This window comes from Pteropus vampyrus, unplaced genomic scaffold (genome assembly GCF_000151845.1).
Source record: "Pteropus vampyrus isolate Shadow unplaced genomic scaffold, Pvam_2.0 Scaffold106, whole genome shotgun sequence".
NCBI lineage: Eukaryota > Metazoa > Chordata > Mammalia > Chiroptera > Pteropodidae > Pteropus > Pteropus vampyrus.
The window spans coordinates 6,217,433-6,231,173 of record NW_011888887.1 but is presented as its reverse complement, the minus strand read 5'-3'; the positions used below and the strand labels follow the sequence as shown (position 1 = coordinate 6,231,173).

General features: G+C 39.2%; 1 protein-coding gene across 4 annotated transcripts in view; it reads left to right on the top strand.

Annotated features, from left to right (window-relative positions):
• MCC (mutated in colorectal cancers) overlaps positions 1–13,741 on the top strand; it is a 398,889-nt gene that overhangs the window by 164,209 nt on the left and 220,939 nt on the right. The window lies entirely within an intron of this gene.

The following is a 13,741-nucleotide window of genomic DNA, read 5'->3' as shown; positions in this document are numbered from 1 at the left end:
TGTCCCTGTCTATTGGCCTCTAAATATTTTGACTGCCACCTACAGAAAGAACATTTCATATAATGATTTGGTACACACATAAGCATGTATATAAGCATGTTTACAGAGAGAGCCATTGAGTTGTGACTTCCTCAGCTTGTGCCAACCTGCAAGCTTCTGCACTGGTACCAGCCATTCATTCATCCTCTTTCCATCCCTTAATGGAAAAAGTTTCCTTTCTGCACAGGTGCTCTAGCTCTCACTCTTTGAACTCTGGTCCCACGATGAGTCAGGAAGACTGGAAGTGATGCCAGGAGTATATGTCAAAAGCCCATGAATCTTAAAACTGAACATGCTTAGCTCTACAAATCTCTAGCTGCCCATGTATCTTGACACCACAAACTTCAGGTAGTCTCCACTAACAAGATAGAGGGGATATGGCAAAAAGGGATAAGTTTGTGACAACTACTTGGTGCCACCGGATATAGGAAGAGTGATAAGCATGATAACCTCCTGCTAAGTCTCACCTCCAGCTGAAAAGATATGAATTTAAATTAGTTATCTTGGAGAAATCGAAGATTGTAATCTAGCTTTCAGAATGATTTGAGTTTTGCTTTACTAGCATTTTCTGCAAAATAAGCAAAAAGCCGGTATGGTGTAGAAATAAAGCAAGAACTGGCTTTACTCACATTTGAAGTCCCTAGTAACTCTTTTCTCATACTTGAGGCTACACTAAATCTCTGTCATGTTGAAATTGTGAGTACCAGTGCCTGCAGTAATCATACAACTTGACCTATGTGACTGCCTGTTTGAATATCTCAAACCTGTGTTCCTCTAAGTTCTTTTTCTCTCCAAGTTTTTAATTTCAGTAATGATGCAACTGTCGACCTAAATGTATACATAGACAACTTCCTCAAATTTGACATCCAGGTTCCTTGACTATGTCATGTTGTGTCTTGCCTCTAGACATTTGCACATGCTGTTCCCTTTGTCTGGAGAACCCATTGCACCTACACCTTGTTTTTTCTAGGGCTCCTTCCCTGACCGCCCTTTAAGTCTCTGCTAAGAGTACTATTTCCATAGTACTCTTGAATTTCGCCTTCCTAGGACTCGGTGCAATATGTTGTAATAACTTGGTGATGGTTCGCTATCTGAACCCTTACTTTACCACTAGCCTCAGTAGATATAGGCCTTTCAAGGACAGATATTCTTATTTTCTAGAATATCCATAACACCTGGCACAGCATCTGACATAAATGCCCATTTAATATTGTTAAATGACTAAAAGAAGCAGTGCTAGGATGCGGATAGGCTTTGATTCAGTTAGAATGGTGGTTTCTTGCTGCCTCTTGCATGGAAACTGGGGAGAACTGAGAGTAATTCTATTAATGAGAATAGAGTTGGCACAGCTAAACAATAGGCTGGTTTCTTTCTAATTAGAACCTTCCATTTGGATTCAATTTATCTGTGCTGTGGTGAATTCCCAGAACAACAGACACAGTTTAAAATATAAAATTCACTCAAGACAAATATTGTTTGGGCTTATCTTTGCCATTGTTCAGTAAATAATTAAGAGTTTACTGGTAAATAAAATGTTGATGTGGCTGAATCAAACAAAACAAGCACTCTTGAGTTTTAGAATTTGCTGTTTTAAAATATTACCAGATCTAAATGACTCCTTTCACCATGCTTGCATAACGTAATCCCTTACTCTGACAATATTTTATGTATCCCTAAACTCTCTGCCCCATTTTACTGGGGCCTATGAGGACAACTGTGGTGTCCTGTGAGGCCGGTGTCCCAAATTCAACACAGGTATTAGTCTGTGGTTGGGGCCGTGTAAGAATTTAAATGAAAGCTCTGCAGAACCCTACCCAACCTTGTGTTTTCTAAGGCTGAAGATAAAAGAGTTGGCTTTCGATTGTGACCCTTTTTCCTCTGCAGCAAAGTGTAAAGAAAGAAGATATGTATTAGTCAGATTTTTCTCACCTGCAGATGACAGAACCCTGACTCAAACTGGGTTTCATTTAAAATGGGAAATTGATCCCTCGCTTCAGTTAGAAATGTGTTCCTCAACAACAAATATGCAACTAACATTATAAAAATACAGGGGTTTAATTTTTTCTAGTAACAAGGAACCAGAAGGAAGTCTATCCAAGGCTGGCAGAGGTACTCATGGAAGTAATTTCAGACCTATTCTCCTGCCCCACCATTCTTCATTTTAGTCACAAAATGGCAGGAAAACCAGAAAAAGGGAAAAGGACAAGGATTTCTCTTTAGCAAGTCTTGGCCTTTGTATCCTAAAGAAAATTACCCTAAGGGCTTTGGTGGCTCACATTTTCTTGGCTCTAACTGGGTCAGATTGCAAAGGAGGTTGAGAAATCAAGGCTGGGAGGTTTAGTCAGCCAACTGACAACATCTTTTATACTCTTTTATTGGGAAAATCCAAGAAGATGGTTTACTTTTTATCTTGGTTGGATCCAGAGGCTCATACGTCTTACCATAATGTCCAAAATATTAATGGATCATAAAGATAGAGTCCTATGTTATTAACTAAGCATAGTCTACTTAAAGGGAGATGTTTTGAGCATCTAAGTCAAAATTTCTCTTTATGTTGGCCAGTTGCTTAGGATTGAGGCACACTTTTGTTTGTTTCATGTATCAACCATGGATAGCATTCTTGTATAGCCTTGTCCTTCTTAGAATTTCTAATTGCCTGTTTTCTCATTAGCAGAAGTAACATGTTTTTTCTCTCAACACTATAATTTCTTAATTATACAACTTTCGAATACTTTATTATGAACTAATTGCTTTCTTAACCTTCTCACACAGCTGTCATCCTGAAATTTCTTTTCCTTTTATTCTTGGATTAATTTTACTTTTTCTTGGATCCTATATCTTCCTCTTTCCTACACATATTTTTAACTTTGCTAGAATATATTTTAAAATGTATTTTCAGGAAGAGTGCATGTCAAGTATCCTTTGAACCTATGCTTATCTGCCTTCATACTTAATTGGTAATTTAGCTGGGTATGAAAATCTAAATTCAAAATAATTTTTCCTCAGCATTTGAAAGGAATTGCCTTTTACCGGTCAATGTTGCTGAGTCTTGTGCCTTCATATAGACCTTTCTTTGGAAGCTTAAATGTTTTTTCCCCTTAATATTGTGACTTTTCACAAGAATCTTTTTTTTTTATTTATTCTGCTCATCTGTGGGACTTCCAATCTGAAGACTTGTGTTCTTCAGTTCTTGGAAACTTTTACTTTTTTCTTCTTTCATTACTTCATTTCACTATCTTCTCTTGTCCATTTTTTTTTTTTTTTTTGTAAAATCAATAGATTGATGTTAGACCTCCTAGATTAAGTCTTATATTATCAAATTTTGTCTTTTCTTCTTTCCCTCACCAAGTTTTCTGGAAATTTCATCACCCTTTTATTTTAGCCCTTTCATTGAATTTTTAACTTCAAAAGCCCAATTTTAAGTTCAATGTGCTTTTCCTTTTCACAGTAAGCTTTGGTTTCATTTATGTATTGTGTGTTTTCTAAGATCTTTGACTACACTCAGATTTTCCCCCTCTAAATTTTCTTCTGCTTCATAAACTACTATGTCTGTTCTCTCTGGGATTGGTTCTGTTTGTCTCATACTTGTCTTTCTCTTGTTACTTTTGCTTTCATCAAAATCTGGTGATCCTTGGTTACCTATCCATAGTTACAAATGAAGGACGAAGACAACTTTGTTATAGGTAGTGAACTTATTTTCCCTCCTCTTATGAACATCTTCTGTACCCGTTGACCTTTTCCTTCATTGGGAGTGCTGGCTGTATGATCTAAAACTTAGGGTATAGTTCATCAAGGACCAGTTTTCATTTTAGTCAAGGCAGACTAAGCAGGTCAAGTTGAGGTTCTCTTAATGCCAGAGAAGAGGTCCTCACTAAGGGATGCCAATCCCTCCTGGCAGATCCCTTGCTCTCTTTAGAGGGTAGATGTCTGACTTTAGATCAGGGGACAACTCTGCTGTTGTGCTCATAGACCAGCAAGGGGGAGCACAAGTGGAACCACCATTCTGCAGGCAGTTCTTCAGACACGCTCCTTTCAGCTTCTACACTTCTAATCGCAGTTTCTGCCAACTTCCACCTCCGTTCTTGCCTTCACCTGTGTATGTCCAAAGCTCTGCATATTTATTTGTCAGTACGCTCTCATCTCACTTAGAGAAATCTTTAGTCCATTTATGCGCCCCAGTGGGTTGAGATGAAGAGATGTTTTATTAATCTGGAAGCCCTGGGGTATTACATTTTTAAAAACATATTTTCGAGAAAGTAATACACACATGGTAGGAAAAAATTCAAAAGGTACAGAAAGAGATGCAAGGGGAAATAAGCCTGCCTCGAACCCAGGCTCCTGGTTTTCCAGGTCCTCCCCCCAGAAGCAACCACTGTTAGCAGTTTCCTGCATACTGCATTCTAGAGAATTTATGATGTACACATTTACGAAAAATTACTTTGGTAACCACCAAAGTAATTGTGCAGGAGGGACTAGGGCTGGAGTGATATAGGAAAAGAAAGAAACTGGGGCCTGGAGATGCCATGGTGACTGGTCTAGGCAGTCAGTGAGGGTCTACCCTTAGGTAACGGGCTGGAGATTAGGGGCAGGGTGCTTGTTAGAGAGGATTCCTGGAGGAAATAAACAGGACTGGATACTGCGTAGGTGTTAGCCCGCCATCAGGGATGGCTGGAGTAAACGAGGGAAGAGTTGCTGTGAAAAGAGAGCAGGCCTCTTAATTGATTTTTGTGGTGGACAAATGGTAAGGTTTTATTTGCATTAACTCGGTGACTTTATAGACAATCTAAATGCTTTGATTATCCCCTAAGTCCATAAAACCTTAATAATTTGCTGTTTCTGCTGTGTTCTTCTGCCTTGTATACATTTCCTCAGGACACCAGAGGGTTTCTGAGACTAATATTTTAAAGTAATTTTAACAGTCACTGAATATGCATTATTTCTCTTCCTGTGGAAGAGACAGGTAGCAAACTGGAAACTCAGCAACCAAGTCTAGCCCATGGGCATGTTTGGTTAGGCACAAATTGTGTTTTGTTTTGGTTTTTGATTTGTTTTCAACTCGAATTAACATTTTAAAAAATTGAGACTTCCCCTCAAACCTGGATATATGGCTTCTCCTGAGAAAGAGGAACATCTTGCCACACTGAGATTATCTTCCTCACTGTAGCAATTGTCTAAGCTCAAATAGCTGTTGACCCGTAGACCGGCCATTCCTTCACCATTTGGCCACAGACTCCACCACTATGTCCATGCCTGCATGTGAACTCACCCCTGACTCTTGACTCGCCTAGTTACCTGCCAAGCCCCTGCAGTCCCACATTGGCCACGCTGGCAATAGAGACTTTGCTGTAAAAGATTCCAAATTGTCAGAGAAGCTGTCTCCGTCTTAAGGATTCTCTTAGTTTACTTTGTTGTGATACCTTTTTTCCCCCCAAGCGCAAACGAATGGGATAATATAGAAACTTTATTTCTAAAACTTGAAATCTAACCTAGGCAATGGCAACTACTTTGTTTAAAAAGAAAAATAAGCAGTCAGTACTGATTAAAAGTTTTGAAAGAGAATACCTTTTGGATTTGCCAGATGGATATAAATATTGTTGATGATGTGGTAGCACATTTGCCATTTACCAATGCAGTGAGATGACAATCTTAGAATTTTTCTGAAATTCAGAAGCTAAGAGATTGGATAACTTTACTTTCCTCTAGACAATAGCGCTGTGTTAACATGTGGGAAAATAGAGCTGAATAAATTTTGGTTGTATTGTTGAAGAAGTACCCTAAGAAATCTCTCTGGATAAAATCTCTCCTTAAATCAACGAGAAAAAGGTATAAATCCTCTGTGCAATATAACAGTTGGAAAGAAGGTTGTCAGTTGAGATAGTTTATTGGAATGATGTGCCCTAAATTCACCTGTTTGGGGGGGCCCTGTTTTTCTAAGGCCATCCTAGGGAGTTCCCTTTGTGTGTGTAGGTCGACCTTGGACTAACCCCAAGATTTCCAGTCATCAGAACATAGGAAGTGGAGGGAGTAGTATTACACATGCTTGGAACTCAGCCCGTTAGAAAAAAACACATGTGTTGGCCGTCTTTGTCTTCAGTTTTGAGTCAGTCACTGAATATTTGATCTGAATTCCCCACACTGCTTATATAAACAGTTCCATATACTTCTCAGGAAATGTGTGACATAACTTTGTGATTGATGTTAAAATTCCAATAGCAAAAACACACGATCACAAAAAACGTCTGGTAATCTAAGTAAGTTTTATTAATTTATAAAGGTACATGTCTTAGCATGTAAAAGAACAGATGTAAGGAGTCCATGTGCTGTGGTAGCAGGGTGAATTGGAATGAGGATTCAAGAAGCACGGGTTCTAATCCTAGCTCTGTCTCTGTTTTGCTGTGTGAACTTTGAGCACATTTTCTCTACATCTCCTTTTCCTTTTGTATAAACTATGGTTGAACCAATGATTTTCACATCTCTGACATTAGAGCAGTCATTTATTCTCGTCCTGGGGAGACGCTCCTCAGCAACTATCTCATCAGTGATCTCTCTTGGCCTCTTCTTCCCTGAGGTAACGGCAGATTATCTCGTATAACTGGTAAGTTTCCACTGACCATCTTCAACTTGTGCTGGATACAGTATATCTGGAGACACTATGAGAAGCAAGACTGGCTTTATGGAGAGACAGTCTTTTCTGTCTGGGTTTCAGAATTCCAGGAAGTTCTGTTCCTTTTAGATTTTTCTCTTATCGTTTGGTGGTTCCTCTTGAAAATCTGCAATATTTTTTAACTTTTTTTTTTTTTTTTCCCCTTCTTGAACACTGTGTTTTGGAGTCAGGAGAGGCTGATAACATCGCAAGCCTTAGAATCTCTAAGGATTAGTATAGGAAATGACAAAACCAAAGGATTGAGGGTAGGTGGTGACACTCGAGTAAGAAACAGTGGGTAAGAGGGCATGAGGCTGCTTCATCCATCTGACAAATATGTCCAGTCCTTGGCCTGGTTGAACAGGTCTGAAAAAGTGAAAGGAAGCATGCTGCTCTGCATAGCTTTGCTTTCTGCCCCTGAAATCCAGCAGTGGCACGTGTGTCGTACATGCCCCAAATGTAGACATGCAGAGACAGCCAGATCTAACAGCAGGATTGTGGGCTGAGCCAGGAAGGCAGAGAAAATACGAAGGAGAGGAAATAACTGGAGGAAATAATGGAACACAGGATGGAAAGTATGGGATTGATCGTAGGTAGAAGTTAAGGGTTTGTGAGATGTGAAAGGAAATCCTGTCATCAGAGAAAGCTGTGAAGGGAAAAAATGAATAAGTACATGGCCTGGACACTAGGAGATGGGACTCTGAGACATAGTTTTTCTTCTGACTTGTCCTCAGTAGAGTAGGGAAGCCTTACTGTCTTCATCTTTCCGCTGAGCTCCTGATCTTTCTGTTGTGTTTGGTTCAAAGTGGATCTTTATGTTGTTGGGGTTGGCGTTTGAAGGAAGAATAATTGTTGTAAACAACAAGGACTTGGCTCTGCTCTGCATCAGCTCACCATTCCCTTTCTCGCAGAGTGTAGCATTCAGTCAGGCATTTAAACAAGATAGATCATTGCATGTATGCTGAGAACCAGAGACGTTTGTTTTGTTGTTCCTAGTGCAGAGAATTTTTTATAACAGAAACCTACTGTTACCAGGGAATAGGAGAGTAACAATAGCTTTACTATTCAGAACCCTTCTTGGTAAATGTATTGGACCAAAAAGATGTGACCTATGTCCCTTTTAGGATTTAGAGATCATCTGCTAAGAAATTTCAGGAAGCAGCCAAATTATTTCTTACACTGCCCTTACAAATCTACTTTTCTTATATATAAAACTTAAGAATTTACCCAGGCAGTGGTAACATATGATAAAAGTGAGACTTATGCTTGTTCTGATTCACATTTCTTCAGCGTGACTGATCTCTGCCTGTTGAAAGCAAAGAGATGCAAACTGAGGGTAAGAGTACTGTTTACAGTTCCTGGCTTACTTGTCAATAAAGTGAAGCTCTTGGGCCCCAGAACCTTAGAATGATAAGGCTGAAAATGTTAGATATCAGCTAAGCCTAACTGTATTTTCCAGGTGAGAAATTGAGACTCAGAAGACCTGTTCTTGTCCAAGGCTACACAGTAGCTGGAGGAGGAAAGCGTAGTGATTAAGGGCAAAGGTGAACTTTGCACAGCCTGGGTCTTGTGCGACTCTATCGCTTATTAGCCTGTGTCCTTGGGCAAGTTCCTGAACCTCTCAGTGCCTCGGTTTCTGCATTTAAAAAACAAGACTATTAGGATTCACTTTGTAGACCTGTTAAGGGGGTTGAATTCATCAACACAGGTAAAGTGCTTAGCACACTGCAGGGCACATATTTTATGATGAATACCTTAGAATTGGTATTATTGTTAAATCTTCAGTTTCTTGAATCACAGTGCACAGAGCCTTCTGTTATACCTCTCTGCCCTTCAGATTTTGCTGATTTTACTATTTACTTACAAATTATATATATATATATAAAATATATATTTTATATAATATATAATATATAATATATATTTATATATAATATAAATATATATATATTATATATATATCTATATATATAATATATATATATATATAAAAATTCAGATGTCCATGTCCATGTCTCCTTTTGGACCATTTTATTGCTAACCATCAGCTTTCTTTTTCTTCTAATGGCCATCATATTCTAATCACTTCATCCAAGGTTCTTTCCGTGTTCGTTTACTTTGATTCTTTGGGCATTTAATCTACTGATTTGTGAAGCTCTCTCCTGAGCCTTTCTATTACACACATCTTTTCATTGTTAGCCTCCTCTTGAGATTTTTCCTTCTCTGTTCCCTTCCCTGACACTCCTAGCTGCTGCTTGTCCTCTAACAATGGAGTGGACCAGCCTGAGCCCTGGGACTCTTCGCTGACTCATTCACCCTCAGAGGTTAGTTCATCCGTGTGACTCTCAACACCGTGCTTCCTGGTGTCTTTCCAGAGCATTAGTTCAGCATCTGATCTCTAACCACCTGTGGGATCTGTCTTCAAACATGACCACACCCTCTACCTGCCAACACCTGTCAGGGTGTTCCTGACATCCTTTTTTCTGGTCACAAAGACACCATCCTCCCACATTTATACCTGAAGATTTGGAGCTTTCTTTGATTCCTCCATCTCTCTTTCCTGCCCCACATTCTGTTGATGGCCAAATTCCACTGACCTTTCTTTTAAAACATTCTTACATCTGTCCTCCTTCCCTCTGTTTACCAGTCCCCATCATCTCATACCTGAATTGCTGATCTCCCAGATTCCCCTGACTCTCCAGTCTTTCTTAGTCTACCTTGTACTGCATTTCCGGAGTTATTCTCCTTAAAGTACTGCCCTGTGTACATCATTTTTATTTCTGCTAAAACTTCTATCTGTACCAACAGCAATCTTTACTGGCTGTCTAGTAAATAAAGTCCAAATTCCTTATCTTGGCATTGACGGCTTTCCATAGTTTTTCTGCTTCCTTCTAGTTTCTGTTCTCTTAAATATATCATGAGCCATTCCAACATCACTCTTTGTGTGCTAAGAGTGAGACTGTACTCCCATCTTCCTCTCCCGTTTAGAGTAGTTTCTTCTGGCCCTCATCAGTAGCTTACTCTTTCTCTACCAAATGCCCCCACCTTCACAAAGCCTTCCTCTGTTGCCCCTGCCCTTGGCAAAGGCCCCTACTTCTGGACTCCTGTAGGGTTTTTTTGGTTTTTTGTTTGTTTGTTTGCTAACCATATCGTCACCTGTGTTGTCATGTGTAAGCCCTGTCTTCCTCAGTTGTTGTAAACTGCTCCAGCTTGGGGATCGTGTCTTAAGACTACATCACCAGTGTCCAACACCTTCCTCTTTGTCAATCTACCTGAGGACAAAGGTAGAAAGAATGGACTCTGTAATGTACTCAACAGTGAACCGAGTAAGGAAAGCTGCGTTAGAATCTTACTTCTGCCTCAGAAATCACAGAGACCCTTGCCACATCTCTGGGCCTCATTTTTTGTATATTTAAAAATGAAGGGAGCCGACACCATTTTCAAGTCCTAAACTTAATGTTATGTGAATGACTCCAGTGATTGTATTTGAATCAATATCTGCACGGCAGCTTCCCCGGCCCTGTCATGATTAAGCAGGAGGGTAGAGTGATGTACAGAAGCAACATGTAACTTAATAAAGACAATAGAGAGAAGTCACAAAACAACATGGAAGGATTTTTCCTTAAACACCATCACAGAAAGTGATGAGACAACTTTCAAAAACATACTGAAAAGCCCACAACTGGAGACGAAAGACAGCCCTCTCTCTCCTTAGGATTCATGTGCCTGGCTCTCAGCCTCCATCTGTGTTTTAAATAATGTTATCTGGCTCTTTCCATTCCTCCAAATTCCTGGATATATTGGCAAATAGCAGGCACTTAGCGAAGCAGCCACTTGGCCTTCCTGTTCTTCTAAAAATTAAATCCATCCCTTCTTCCCCACCCCATGGGCCCTCAGTCTGGAAGACATAATTTGAATTCCTTTCAGTTCCACAATATATCACTGCCTTTTTTTATGCTGGAATAAGCTTTTCCCCTTTATATCCTTCCTCTAAATCAAGATGAGACTACTTTTCACAAGAAATTGCTTTTGGGAGAATGAATTGACTTCCCACTTAAGAATTTTAAAATGTATATTAATGAGTAGGGAGGGATCTCATTGTACCGTGGGGGAAGAAGAAGCTCTCCTCTACCCTCGAGATTCTTTCAACTGGTATAATAATTTAATCTACATGAGACAGATTAACAAGAGAAAAATCACCAAATTTAATACATAAGTACGCATGAGAACCTCACATGAGAGGTTGAGAGACACAGGGAAAATGAGGTATATGTGACATTCTGAGCTAAGAGTGAGGTAAGGTGCCTTGGGGCTTCAGAGGGGAAGGAGGTCATTCACAGGAAGTTAAGAAGAGCAGGTGTTTAATAATTAGAAGTTTTTTCTGCCCTATACATAGGTCATAAAAAGTTATTTCTGATGATAACTCTTATTATGGGGAAGGCCCCTAATTTAAATTCTTGAAGGGAGAATTAATTGTTTCTCATGAGCCTGCAGGATTGCCTTTAGCTCAAATAACCACATGCCAAAGTGGCACATTTGAGGGAGGCCTGTTCTGAACCCCTGCAGTACGAAACCTCTGATTAGAGGCCAGCAAGTGGAATCATATTTTAAGTGTCTCTGGAACCCTAAAACTTCTAGAATCTGAGCTGTTAAAGTCTTGAAATTCTGGCTCAATGCTCTTTCCTGCCATTGTTTATCAAAATCTCTTCTGGTAAACCATCTTTATAACTGAATCCAAATGTCTCTCTTTTCCACTAAAATTTTATTTCTTTTCATTCCCCACTGCCCCCTTAGGAAATATTTTTGGTCAGGACCTTATCGCAACACCTTTCTAACAGGATTTTTTTCCAAAACCTCTGAAGTAACACTGTTCTCCTTGGCCTCAGTGTCATTGTGAAGCCCAGACTTCCAGACACTTTCTGATCCCATTAGTTGTTGATTACATTGTTGGCCCTTACTCCTGGTGACTTTTTTCCTTTCAAAGTGGCAGTTGCTGTGATTGAATGGGTTTTAAATTGTCTCGGTAGGAGTTCTTTGTGGCTTGGATCCCTTCGGATTTTCCATCATTTAGGGGGAGGGGTTGAAAATTAAAGTATGAGGCTTTGTCAGACATGTGTTACTGAAACCGAGAAGCTGTGTGTCCCCTAGGAAGGCTGCAGACAGCACAGCTTCAACGTTAATCACTAGGAGTTTTGCTTCTTATACTGATTCCAAACTGACTATTGGTGGCACGCTTCTTATTGGCTTAATGTCCTTGGTTGCTCCAAAAATATTTGTGGCAAGGGTTGAATTCTAATCTGCTAAGCCTTCGCTCTGACTAGTTAGATTGCCGATGGATTCAGTACCTTTAAGATGATAATCTTAAAATATTCAGTTGGGTGAAAAAAATTAGATGACTCAGAGAACCCAAAAGAGAGGATTTAAGAGCTTTCTTTGGTTTGCTCCGTAAGGCGCTTTGGGTGGAACCTCCATAGAAAAAAAAGTATTTTTATGTGCTTTCCAGAAGCAGGAGCTACCCAGACAATTTACTCTAACAGGTTTGTGTGGGATTTTTTTTAAAAATCCACATTGACTAACAGATATTAATTTTTATATATTGTAGGCAGTATTGCTGGTTGAACAGCAGTGGAGAAATTCAGATTTTATCTGACAGATTTATTGTCACAGTAAACTTATATTTCGTTGGGGACTGTTATAAGAATATATACATGTGGCGTTTGGGGATTAGTAGTAAAGTAAAACATAGCTTTCCTGATTACTTTAGGGAGGCATCTCTTCTCATCATTGAGCTCTTTACTACCAGCCTCAAGGACCAGAACTCAGTAAACTCAGTGAAATCATTTCTCCAGTGGGAGAATGGGTATGAGTTTACACTAGTTTTGTTTCCTTCCTTTTGGAGTCTGACATTTCATCTTTCAGACTAAGTAAATTCTCAGCCACAAGAGATATTCCTAGTAGCCAAACGTATTTAGAAATGTTAATTAAGGCTTTTTTCTTTTTTTAACCTGAGACGTCTATAGTTTCATAATGTATAGGCTAAACTTCAGAGCAGATGTTAAAGACATTCTCCCTCCAATTCCAGAGATTATATCAAGTATTATATAAGTTTGAGTATTTTCTCCATTTACTCAAAGTATCACTATTGGAAGATCAAAATACATTGTGCTTGTTCCTATAGGCTTTAAAATTTAAGTCTATTTGTAGATTGCTTAACCGTGGGTGTTGATATATCTGTATCTTTTCTATAAATGATCATTCTATGTATTGTTAAAAGTACACCAGTAACTGAGGCCAACAATATGTTCATATTACATAACAATTTGGGGGCGATTGAGGCATATTGCCATTAGAAATTTGATAAGCCAGATCTGTCAGAATCAGTTATTTATATTTTGATAATTATGAAATTTCTATATATACCATCCAAAGAAACATTTAAGCCAGGCTTTTGTAAATTACTTTGTACTGAAGAATTGGATCCTGTCTGCTTACTGTTGCTGGGTATTTAGTATTCTAATCCATTGCATAGCATCACATATAGAATTCAGATCTGGGTCAAGCTGGGTTTTGGATGGGTGGGAGAAACAGAAGATTGAAGTCGAGCCTGAAGCAAGGAGAGGTGATAGGGAAATGCTGGATGTGTTGAGAAGTAATGTGGCATCACTTACCTGCAACATGGGGCGAATGGAGGGCCAGGCTGGGAGCCACGAGCACCTATTGCCAAGGCCTTGGTTGCCAGGTTGGTGGTTGGTAACTTAGTTCAGGAGTCAAAGGGACCCAATGATAGTTTTTAAACAGGAATAAGAGTAAAAATGGTAGATGTGACCAATACCTACTAAATTATTGAGTTATCTTCTAGAATCTAAGGTTTGGCTCTTACAGATGTTCTGTACCTACCAAAGCTTTGTTGCCATGTGAGTTAATAATTGTTTCTTTTAGTAAAATAGTCTTTTCTTTCCATTTATATGCACTGATGATTCATTACCGGAGAAGGACTGGCATAACTGCAATAAAATTCTAGCTAATGCCAATACTTGATACCATCTCATTTAAAAAAAA